The 11,421-nt window shown below is 32.5% G+C and overlaps 1 pseudogene; it reads right to left on the reverse strand.

Annotated features, from left to right (window-relative positions):
* Positions 1-496: 496 nt before the first annotated feature.
* On the reverse strand, positions 497-2,536 carry LOC137822499 (pentatricopeptide repeat-containing protein At1g05670, mitochondrial-like; annotated as a pseudogene).
* Between the last annotated feature and the right edge of the window lie 8,885 nt (positions 2,537-11,421).

Genomic DNA, 11,421 nt, shown 5'->3' on the forward strand with positions numbered 1-11,421 from the left:
CCTAACTTTAAGAATTATAATTTTTTTCCAAAACCAACTTAAAATAAAAGGTAAACGAGAGACTTACTATAAAATAAGTTATAATTGGACAAATTTACTCTATTCTTCACCAAATTTCTAAGGTGGATTCTCAAAAGATGTATTTGATTAACCATGGTTATTTTGAGATGTATGAAATCTTTCATTATTATTTCCTGAAAGTTCTGTCAAAAGAAAATAAGATGATTAAATATTGAGATTGTATATGTGAGAAAATTGAAACTGAGTATCTTTTTAAAGTTGTATAATAATTTATAATATGGAAGTAAATATAAGACATGTGTTACTTAAAAGAAATCTAGAATTTAATATTTTAACAAGCAATTTATTTCATTCCATCACCATGCTACTAATTTAAATTTTAAATAATATTTTTATTTATATGTTTGTTATCTTACTTAAATATAATATTTTATTATTAAAATGAAATTATTACGTGTTAGTTTGAAAAACTTAGTTATCAAACAATAATTTTTGAACAATCTATTATACTGTCAAGTGGTCTTAAATATTTTGATTATTGACCTATCTGGTTGAATCACTCAATCAGTGATTCAATTTTTCTTTTTATCCAAACCCAGTGACTAACCATGCCACCAACCATCACAGATTTGACCGTAAACGAGTTATTAAAATAAACCCAAACACCATAAAGAATGAACATTGAACTTCAAGAGCTGGATTAAGCTAACACCCTCCTCCACTGTAGCTCTGCAAGAATTCCATTGTCTGAAAATTACGTTAATGTTCCCCTGTTGCATTAGCCTCAGCTTTCCCACTTAACTGGAATCCCCTGAACAAGCATCCCCTCAAACACTGTCTCCCCCTCTTTCAATTTGCCCTTTGCACACAACACCTTCACAAAAGTGCAGAAAATGTCTTGTTTGATTACAAAATTCTTGTTCATAAGGTCATAAAATGTCTTTAGTGCCATTTCTTCGTCCCCGTCTTCACAATATCCCTCAAGTAAGCAGCTATACATAGTGGCATCCAGGTTATGTCCATTCTGAAGCATGTCCGAAACAAGCTCTTCAACTGCCTGCATCCTACCCTTCACTTTACAGAGGCCACATATCAATATGCAATATGACAAGAAGTTGGGGGAGCATCGCATCTGACTCATCTGCTTCAAAAGAAGAACCCCTTCATCAATCTTCCCCTCATCCACAAGAACTCTAAACACAGCATTGAAGCTTGACACACTTGGCTTAACACCCCTCGTCACCATTTCTCTCAGAAGTGAGACTGCTTCTCTTGGCTTTCCAATCTTGCAATACTCATTCACAACAACCCCATATGCTTTCACATCCGGCTTCATCCCCCGACTAACCATTTCCCTCAAATGCTTAAAAGCTTCATCAGACTTTCCCACGATACACAACCCCTTCAACAAGCTAGTGTTTGTGGCGACATTGTCCTTCAAACCATTCAACCGCATCCTACTCATCATCTTCTTTGCCTCATCCACTTCTCCGCTCAAACAAAGACCTTCAACCAACGCATTGTAGGTCACAACATTCGGAGAACACCCTCGTTCCATCATCTCCTTCAGACACTCCACCGCCTTTTTGAACTCACCTCTCTTCGAATACCCATAAATCAAAGTGGTGAAACTCACCACATCCGGCTCACAACTCTTACTCTCCACCATTCTGTCAAAAACCCACCTGGCACCCTCCATGTCACCCCTCTTACAAAACCCGTGAATCAACGTGTTGTAAGTAACCATGTTGGGTTCGCAGCGCATTTCGTCGAACACCTTGCGCGCACTCGCGACCATCCCCACTTTGCAAAACCCACGAATCATAGTGGTGTGAGTGTAAACATCAGGTTCCACCACAGCTTCTGCGAGGACCTGATCGTAGATGGCCTTGGCAAAATTAATACGGTTGGCCCTGACGAGCACGCCCAAGATGGCATTGCACGAGAAGACGCGGCGTCCTGTTCCCAAGTTTTTGGCTTTGTGGAACCAGTGAATGGCGCCCCTGATATCGCCGCAGTGGCCGAGAGCGTTGATGAATCTGCAGATGAGGAAGTCGGAGAGTTTGTTGGAGTGGCGCAGGAGGGAGTAGGCGGTGGAGAAGAGGGAGTGGGAGAGCAAGAGATCGGTGATGGCGGCGTAGCAGAAGGGGGTGTGGGAGTAGTTTTTAGGGTTGGGGATGGGATTGGAGGCCCAGTTGAAGAAGTGAAGGGCGTGGTGTGGGTTCTTTTGGTTCCTGATCACCTGAACGACAATGTCTGGGGTGAGGTGAGGAGAGAATTTTGTGAGAGGTGAGAAATCTGGAATTTGGGGATTTAGGGTTTGAAGGATTGAGGTTATGGAGGTTATGAGAAAGAGATTTGGGATTGGAATGGTGGATGAAGAAGAAGAGGAAGTAGAACAAGGTTTTGCTATGGCTTTTCCAAATGCCTGAGCCATAATCACACTCTTAGGTGTTTGGAAAATATGGATCAACTCATGTTTTTTTTTTCTTTCTTTGGTTTCTTGAATTAGTCTTTTTTTTATCCAAGCATTCTAAGTCCTCTCACCTACCTATATATTGCGCTAATTAATTGATTGATTATAATGTGTAAAAAATAATATATCTACTCCAAAATTATATAAAAAAAACATAATATTAAAGGGTTTTTTTTTTTTTTTTTAATGAAAATTTTCATGTTAGGCATCACTATGCAACTTGACATCTCAGCTAGGCTGACATCTCAAGTAACAACAATCATCTGCCATCACATGAAAAAAGTATTATTAATAAAAGGAAAAAGAAAGAAAATACAAAAATATGGGGGGACTAGACCAAAACCCACATGTTAACAAAAACGATACATAGGTAGACTATACCTATTCATAAAGAATTCTAAGAACAGACTAGATGGAAGTCTATTATACCAATGAAATGATTGTCTTGAATGAACCCTAAATTAGCCAACTTATCAGCACATGCATTTCCCTCACGAAAAATATGAGTAACCCTAAACCTGATTGTCCTACAGAAATTAAGACAAGTATTTCATCGATTACGAAGCATCCACGGAACAGTAGTCCTAGCAGTAAACGCAGCACAAACCAAGACAGAATCACATTCAAGCCAAACATTAGTAAGTCCCATCTTTTGAGCATCCTCCATAGCATGTATAACTCCATAAAACTCAGCAACCAAAGCAGTTTGAACTTCAAGAAACCCTGAAAAAGCACCAATAAATTCTCCCATACTCCCACGAAAAATACCTCCACAAGTAGCAAGACCAGGATACCCCTAGCAGCCCCATCAGTGTTAATTTTAACCCAGCCTGGTGAAGGAAATTCCCATCTAACTGGAAGAGGATGAAGAACTTTCCCACTACGAGTCTTAATACCAAAAAACTTAATCACGTTGAAATCCAACATATCATTCTTCATTGAAGCTTTAGACGAATTTCCCACTAGACGAGTTAAATCTTTAATTACCGAAATAGCCTTAGAAACCTCAATCTTATCCTGAAATCTAGCATAATTCCTCATACGCCATATCATCCATATAGAAAAGGTTGTCACAGCAAGTTTAATCAATTTAACCAAAGGACTACCATCACTCTTAATAAAAGAAAGAAGATCATCCTTATTAGAGAAATGAGAAGTAAGAAAAATTTGTCGAACCAAACTCCAAATATGTAATGCATTAGAACATTCAAAAAATAGATGTTGAATAGATTCTTCATGCTTTTCACAAAGCGTACACATAGAACATATATGCAAACCCTTATTCTGAATATGCAGATCTGTAGGAAGTCTCCCATGAAAATTTTTTCAGAGTACTAAAGTTTTGGAAGGCGGAATAGATGAAGACCAAATGAACTTACCCCAACCACCTGGAACTCCTGGTTCCAAGAAAAAAGTCATAGCCGATTTAAGAGTGAAACGACCAGACTCATCTAGAATCCAATTAGGAATATCTTGTTCCTCTCTAACCATGATATGATTAAAAAAATGCGGCATCTGCTGTAAAGATAAGGGAATATTCCAATCATAACCTGACCAAAATTGAGAGACTGTATCCGGAATGTTAGCCCCATCAGATAACCCTGCAATATTTGTTAAAGAAGTAGTAGAACACCATTTATCATTCCAGAAATTAATAAAAGAACCTGTACCAACAGTCCAAGAAGTATAATCAAGTATGATAGAATAAAATTGTTTAATTCCAAGCCAAAGAGAGGAGGATCTATAAACCATTCTAAACTCGTATTTTGATTTAAGAACTCTGGCTTTCAAGAGTAAAGACCAAGGTTTGTTGCTATAAGCGAAGTTCCAAGCAAGCTTAAGAAGATATGAATTATTTTCATGATGAAGATTAATAATATTCAAGCCTCCATCCTCAAGAGGTGAACAAATTTTCGCCCAATTAACAGTAGCGATACCTTTTTTCATAATATCACCAGTCCAAATAAAATTCCGGCACCACTGCTCAACTTGCTTAATAAGAGAAACTGGCCATTTATACATATTAAAACTATAAGCTAGAAATCCAGTAATCACTGTATTGACCAGCTGGATCCGACCCATCATGCTAAGAGATTTACCTTTCCAAGATGCTAGCTTCAATTTGACTTTATCAGCCAAAGGTTGAAGAAATCGACACTTTGGAGCACCAACAAAGATAGGCACTCCTAAATAATTGAAAGGCAAACAACCATGACTACAAGAAAGAATATTTTGAATTTTGGTGACAAATCTTGGAGAATTATCCATGGTGAAGAAACTACTTTTAGAGTTATTAATATATTGACCAGAAAAATCACCATATGTTTTAAGAAAAGTACTCAAATTTCAAAGAGACTTAATATCCCCCCTACAGAAAATAAAAATGTCATCAGCATACAAAATATGAGAGGGAGTGAGATAACCTTTCGGACTAGCCATATTTAAAATCTTCTTATCATTCACAAGCTTAGAAATACCTCTACTAAGAACGTCCTCTGCAAGACAAAAAAGTAAAGGAGACAATGGATCACCTTGTCTTACACCTCGACTGCAGGGAAAAAAACCCACCAAACTACCACTTATTCTGATAGAAAGCATAGCTGAACGGAGAATTGTACTAATCCAACTGACAAACGAGGGGTGAAAACCAAAGCGTTTCAAAACTAATAATAAGAACTTCCAACTCAGAGTGTCAAAAGCTTTATGAATATCAACTTTGTAAGCCACATTACCTCCTCTAACCTTTTTAGAAAGCATATTAATAGCCTCAGAAGCAATACCAATGCAATCCTGAATCTGTCTACCCTGCACAAACCCATATTGATTAGGAGAAATGATTCTAGCAGCCACAAGAGCAAGCCTATCCGCCAGTATCTTGGAAATAATTTTAAATTTGAAATTAGCAACAGCAATTGGCCTGTAATCTTTAATGGAATCAGCACCCTGAATCTTAGGAATAAGAGATACCACATTACTGTTCATTCCAGGGAGAACCCAATTTTGTTTAAAAAATTGTTGAACAGCATTAGAAACATCTGTCCCAATAATTTCCCAGCAAGAATGATAGAAAACACCACCAAAACCATCAGGACCAGGAGCACTATTACCGTTAAGATGAAAAACCGCATTCTTGATTTCAGAAAAATGAGGACATTTAATCAACATCATATTTTCCTCAGAGGAAACCATCGGAGGAATATAAGTACCAATAAAATCTTCCATATTATCAGCATTCAGAACATTAGAAATAGACTCACCATAAAGATTTTTATAAAAGTCCAAAATATGATCCTCAATGATTTTAGGATCCTCCGTAACCTCATTATCAATCCGTAGACGATGAATCCCACTAGAATTATTTCTCCTTTTGACCACAGCATAGAAAAAAGCTGTATTTCGATCTCCATCCTTGAACCATAACATCTTAGCCCTTTCTTTCCAAAACAAATATTGACAGTGAAGAGCATGATCAAGCTCCTCCTTAGCAATCTTTTCTTGACAAAGAAGCCCATCACTATCAGACAAACTAGCAGTCTCTAAGTTTTTTTGAATACCAAGGAGGATACCCTGCTTAAGAAGAACTGCATTGTGAACATTACCAAAAGAATTTTTATTCCAGTCCCGGAGCTCAAGTTTCAACCTTTTTAACTTATGTTGCAAGATAAACATAGGACAACCAACAACCTTATTAGCCCAAGAATCATGAATAAGCTTCATACACGAAGTGTCCTGAAGCCACATAGAAAAGAAACGAAAATTGCTAACCTTCCGCAAAGAATTACTAACAAGACTAGCAAGAATAGGGGAATGATCAGAACAATTTTTAACAAGAACTTGATAAGTACAAGAATCCCATTCATCCAGACACACTCCATTACATAAAGCCCTATCCAGTCTTCTGTGAATTCTATGCAACCCTCTCCTTCCGTTACACCAAGTATAACAAGATCCAGTAAAAGGCATACAAGAAAGATCATTAGTATTAATCCAATCCAGGAATTCATTACAAGAAACCTGATTAGGAGCCACTCCCCCTTTACAGTCATCCGCCGAGAACACAACATTAAAATCTCCCAGAATACACCAAGGCCCTGTGAAATATTTTATGAAAAATGTATGTAAGAATAATTTTCAAATTGATTTAAGAAGCAGTCTTTAATTCTATTGAATTTGAATATCTTTATTACGCATGAACCCATATACCCACTCTACTTTCCACTTTTTTCTGTATCATACTTCCCATTTTCTTTCCTTTACTTTTTCATGTAAAACATATTTTCATTCTCACTTCTCTTTCTCTTTCTATGTTTTGATTAATCTTTGTGGAACCCTAATTTAAGCTCTGTCTTATGAAATTGTAATTGAAGTTTGTGACTAGATGGAGGGGAAGACTTAACAAAAGGAGTTGTGGGTGACACCATCACAACAATTGATAATTCTTTTTATGTGCATTTCAATTTGTGAAACACAAAGAGTAAGTGATGAAAGTCCTTGATCGTAAGAAGTTTTCGGATTTAAATAAAATCGTACAGAACATTAACTAAAATATATTATTATTTCCTCATGTTTTACGAAAAAGTTACTTCCAATCTTCAAACAGGGAGAAACTCAGTTAGAAGAATATAGAAAGAGGAAGAACGTAGAAAGAGGAAAACACTGAACCCCAAGACACTATTTTCCGTGCGTGTTCCTACCATTGTCGTGCTTACCCCAAACTTAAGGTTCCAATGCGAAGGAACATTGTTAAGAGCGGTGTGTAATCTGGATTCAGTGCGTGTTGCATCTCAAAAAAAAGTTTCATGCGCTTCTATATCCCCAGGAGAGTGTGGGGGAAAGATTTGTAGTTTTGTTTGTGAATAGAAAAAAAAAGGTTCGTTTTGGGATTTGATTTGGAAGATTAAGAATAAGGGCGACGGAGGATATGGAGAGGAAGTAGTTGACGGTGGTGGTAAAGGATAAGAACAATTTGACTAAGTCTCTGTGCGGATCCAAGGCAAAGAAAAGAGAAACATATTTTATTATATTCTTGTCTTTTGTATATAATATTTTTCATGATTAATGTTGATTAAATTGATGATGAATTTTTTGTTTATTGATTAATAGTGTCACATGTGTTGTAATGATAAAAATAAAAAATGTGGATACATAGGTCATTACAAGAAAATCATGAAATAGAAACCAATTTTAGAGACCAACAATAATTGATTGCTATACTAAATTAGAGACTATTTTAGACACTAAAAAAACTTTTTGTTTCTAAACCAGTTTCTATTATTATTAAATGGTTTCTAAATCAGTATCTAATTAGTTACTAATGTTTTTGCTATCAAATTTAGAATCTAAATAATTGGTAGTTAAAACTTTGGTAGCTAATTAGATATCAAATTATAAACTATTTAATAATATCATTGCAGTTAAAACCTTGGTAACTAATTAAATACCAAATTATAAATCATTTAGTAATATCGTTCCTACATTTAGAGTCAATATTCAATTTAGTACCCTGATTTTTAAATAAATTAATTTGATCCTATATTTTTTAAAAATATCCAAATTAGTTGTTCCCTTGTCTTTGTTTGGGAAAAGAAAATTCTCAACAACCACCTCGTGACTATGGGAATAGTTTGCTTGAGAATGAGAGTTGTTTACAATGCCAAAAGCTTCCTTCTCCAACTGCTTCTTGCGTTTGCATATTGGGTCAGCTTTTTTGGCCAATGATACACAAAATTCGCAATATAATATTAATAATGTATAAAGATTTTATTTCAAATTTATCTTTTTATTATCGCTTGATACAGGGATGTTAGTTAATATTTGCAATAGTATTTATCTTTTAAATATTTAGCAATGAGTTTTCAACTTTTGTTTGGTTTGATATAAAAATAAGTACTTAAAAAGAAAATTCTATTAAAACTAGTAATTAGTTTTTTTAATAAAAAAAATAGTTATTGATAAACTTGATTGAAAATTTAAAGATAAAATTAAATATATTTTTACCTTTTAAAATATTTGTATTAAAAAAATTATTGATATAAATGTTATATTATTATAATACTCAACACTAAAAAATTATTTATTATATAAAAAAAATACTTGTAAAGATTCAATTTAATAATTCTTTTATTACAACTAAAGAGGAGGTATAAAGTTTTGAATTAAAAATAAAAACCAAATTCAGTTATAATTACATTACAATGATAAAAAAAATTTTAATCTTTGAAAATAATGTTACTAAAAAATTAGTACAAATAAATATTATTATATATAAATTGTTTTAAATTAATTAGAAAATTCAAATTTAAATTCAAATCAAACAGTTGCGTTAAATATTTTAGTATATCTATTATGTATAAAATAATTCATTTACATAAGTTTAATAAATTATTAATTTATCAATCATATGCTATATGCTGATAAAGTGTGCGCCTATTTGTAATTTTTCATAGGAGTAAAAGATGGTTATGCACGTAGAAGGTTGTTGGGATAGAAAATTCACATTAAAAAAATAATTTTCTACATTCAATATATTTCTGTTTTTACCTGGGTCACATTATTTTCTTGCATTTTTGCCAGTGAAATTTTCATCAGAGAAATGACCATTACCATTTAATAATAAACACCTGTTTTCTCTTACATAATAACAAAATCAATATCTTTATTAAAATTAATCACTAGAATAAAATTAAAAAAGGAATTAGTTATGACAGAATTAATAGTTTCATTCAAGATAACTTAAGATGACTTATTAAAAAATATAACTTCACAGAGGAAATAAAAAAAATACAATTGGTGATCCACTGTTAAATTTTAAATTTTGTTAGTTTATTATTTTTTTGTTGTTTTGGTCACAATTTTTTTGACAAATATTAATCAATAGTTATTTCAATCATAATTTACAATAAACTTATTTTATTCTTTCAAATTGGTAACTAAATATCCTTTTTTATAAACAAATTAATTTGTTCCTTTTTCAGTTTCAAATTTGTGACACCCATCAATTAATTGCTATTTCAATCAGAATTTACTACCTACTTATTTTAATCGTTAAAATTAATTATTAAATGTTCTTTTTAATCATTAGATTGAAAAATTAGCTTCCTTATTCATAATAATCTTCTCAAATTGGGCCTAAATTAATCAAATAAAATTTAATATATGTAGATAATAGTGGGCAAAAACAAATTCACTATCTGATTAGCAAAATTTATTTAAAAACAAATAAACCATATATTTAAATATATGGTTTCTTGACTTCTCTTTTATGAATTTTGTAAATAGTAAAAGTTATATGGATAATTTTCAAGTAAAGGTATCCACAATAAAAAGTAATATTCCATTTTGTTCTCGTTCATTTAAATATTCCATTTTATAAATTATCTGTTTTTAGGAAAAAATGTCATTAGTATACATATATATATATAGATAGATAAAATGATGATTATTTACTCTACTTACAGTACTGAGGATAAGTTGATGTAATTTTTAGTTTGAAATTAGTTTTTGTTGATACAAAAGAATAAAGAATAAAACCTAATTTTTAAAATTAAAATTTTACATCCGATCTAATTGTGATCCATACAGAAAGAGTACTATATGTATTATTGAATATTTGATTAATTACATAATTACATGTGTTCTTCAATTTATTATACTAACAATTACGTATGAAATCAAAAGATGTTTTACTTTCATTATTTTTAAATTAACATTTATTTTTTGTGTAATAAAAGAATGTAAGTGGAATATGAAATTTTGGTTTGGGGTGTCTTTAAAATGCAGAAGACCAACTTTCGTTCTTGTTTTTTCCTACTCATAATTTTCTCAATTTCCATAACCCTCTTTTTTTCACGCATTTAGATAAATGGTTCAGTTAGTTCAACACTATACTAGAGACATGAAGAACAGATTTATAGTAAATTAACAAAGGAAAGCACTTATTTACAACACAAAATAAATAGATAGAAAAGTGACTATATATGTATTTATATATGCACTGATCAGTGCTACACAACAAATGCCTTCAATGTATATTAATCTCCCAATGGAGCACACAAAATATAAAACATATATTGGTTTCGCAACCATTCTAATATAACACACTCAAGACCTAAATAATAATATTATTCACCAAAGCATAACGGAAACAACATAAGCAAATGTAGTAGTACTACTCAGTTGTTGAAGATTACCATATAGATGAAAATGATTATAAGAACCACTGGAAAACAAATAAGCAAGGGAATTCCTGGTGGTGAAGGATTACCCATGAGAAGTGGACCAATCAGCATAATGGCTACAATGATACCAAACACGAGCATGGAACCCCATACTTCAGGTTGCGTCATTTCTCAAAGAAGGTTGATGATGTATGCAGTGTGTAGTGGTGCAATGGTGTATGCAGTGTGTTATGGCCTATATATATAGAGAGTTTTGATTGGCGAAAAGATGCAACGATTGATTGGTGTACACTAAAAACTGTTATAAAGAGAAATCTCATTTATAGGTACAAATCATAAATTAAATAATTGTAGAAACAGGTAAGGTATAAATCTGCATTAAACATACCAATTTATCATAAAATTTTCCATATGAAATAAAGAAAAAAAAAAGGGTTATAAGGTTCAGACACTCCTCTAAAATTATGTGTACGGACACATGTATCAGGCGACACTCGTACAACACGTATCGGTGAAATGTTCAATTCAAAAAACATTTGTTGGATTTTTGATAATCCTAACACAATTTAAAAAAATGAGAAACATTAATTTTTTAAAAACTTAAACTTGTAGTATAAATTTTAGTATGATTATAAAAATAAGGAAAAAATCATTTTGAACCAATCATGAAAAATATATTTCTGCTGAAACATATTTATGTATATAAATCTTTATTATGATACTAAGAAACAAAGATAAAGGACATAC

Source organism: Phaseolus vulgaris, chromosome 9 (genome assembly GCF_000499845.2).
Source record: "Phaseolus vulgaris cultivar G19833 chromosome 9, P. vulgaris v2.0, whole genome shotgun sequence".
Taxonomy (NCBI): domain Eukaryota; kingdom Viridiplantae; phylum Streptophyta; class Magnoliopsida; order Fabales; family Fabaceae; genus Phaseolus; species Phaseolus vulgaris.